This window comes from Macadamia integrifolia, unplaced genomic scaffold, assembly GCF_013358625.1.
Source record: "Macadamia integrifolia cultivar HAES 741 unplaced genomic scaffold, SCU_Mint_v3 scaffold1292, whole genome shotgun sequence".
Lineage (NCBI taxonomy): Eukaryota > Viridiplantae > Streptophyta > Magnoliopsida > Proteales > Proteaceae > Macadamia > Macadamia integrifolia.
In genome coordinates, this window is record NW_024868147.1 from 158,856 (window position 1) to 160,786 (window position 1,931).

Genomic DNA, 1,931 nt, shown 5'->3' on the forward strand with positions numbered 1-1,931 from the left:
TCATCCCAAAGGCAGAACCAAAGACCTAAAAAGTAACAAAACCATTTGGGTTCCAGTAGGAAAGTTTGACACTAACAATAATGGACCCATGAGATTATGGCGACCAATGTACGATTAAATTATATTATAGGTTTTCTTGAAGAATAAGGTGGTAGCCGAATGGGTAATCGACAGTGGATGCTCCAAACACATGACATCCAACAAGAACCTATTCTCAAGCTTACGGGACTATGATGGAGGATGGGTCTCCTTTGGAGATGATAGCAAAGGAAAAATTACTGGTATTGGAAAAATAAGACTTAGAGGTATTTCAATCTCAAATGTTTACTTTGTGAAAAATCTGAATTATAACCTCCTAAGTGTAAGTCAGTTATGTAGCATTGGATACAAAGTAGAATTTAATGTCTCTCATTGTTGCATTAAAGATGGAAATGATAATCTAATTCTAAAAGGGTCTAAGAAAAACAATATCTATGTTTGTATGCTTGAATGCATGTTTGGTTTGAATGCATGTTTGGTTTCTAACCATAGTGAGTCATTATTATGGCATAGAAGACTTGGACATGTAAATGTCAAGTTGATTCAAACCATTGCATCCAAGGATCTTGTGAGGAACCTCCCTAAAATCAAGTATGAAATAGATAATTTCTGTGATGCTTGTCAAAAAGACAAACAAACCAAAGTCTCCCACAAGTCAAAGAATATTGTCTCTTCCTCTAGACCATTGAAACTACTTTATTTAGACTTATTTGGACCTATCAATGTATCTAGTATGAGTGGTAAAATTATACATTTGTAATCGTTGATGACTACTCTAGATACACTTGGACTGTTTTTCTGAAAAACAAAAATGATGCCTTCGATGAATTTGCAACTCTATGTAATAGATTGCAAAATCAGAAAGGGTATACAGTAACCTCTATGAGGAGTGACCATGGAGGAGAATTTGACAATATAATTCAATTGGACTTATATTGCAACAAGTATGGAATTGACCATAATTTCTCTGCTCCTAGAACGCCTCAATCTAATGGGGTTATTGAAAGGAAAAACAGGTCACTATAAGAGACGGCTTGGACTGCTCAATGAGTATTCCTTGCCTAAGTACTTTTGGGCTGAAGCTGTAAATACAGCTTGTTATGTACTAAATAGGATAATTCTTAGACCTTTACTTTTCAAGAGCCCTTATGAACTGTACTTTGGTAAAATGCCAAAAGTAGACTACTTTAGAGTTTTTGGGTGTAAATGTTTCATCTTAAACACTAAAAAATATCTTTGAAAATTTGATATGAAATTTGATGAAGGAATATTCTTAGGATATTCACTCAACAGTAGGGCATATAGAGTTTTTAATAAAAAGTCATTAATGGTTGAAGAATCTATGAATCTACGATTTGATGAATCATTGCCTAATAACTTAAGCAAATCTCTTGTTGATGATGATGACACCATGTTTGATGAGCTTAAGAACAAAGTTAATGATATCTCTCTTGATGATTCGAATGATGTTACCATAAAAAAAGTAGAAACACTTCCTAAGGAAGTCATCCCTCATAAGAATCATCCTTTAGAAAACATTATAGGGGATCTAGATGGAGAAATCCAAACTAGATCTAAAACCCGAGAGGTATGCAATCACACTACATTTATCTTAAGGATCGAACCCAAGAACATAGAAGAAGCACTAAAAGATAGTGATTAGATTATTGCTATGCAAGAGGAGCTTCACCAGTTTAAAAGAAGCAAGGTATGGGAACTTGTCCCAAAACCTGACCACCACACCATCATTGGTGCTAAGTAGGTCTTTCGCAATAAACTGGATGAAGATGGGAACATAGTAAGAAACAGAGCAAGATTAGTAGCCAAAGGGTATAATCAGCAAGAGGGAATAGACTATAATGAAACCTATACACCAGTAGCAAAGTTAGAGT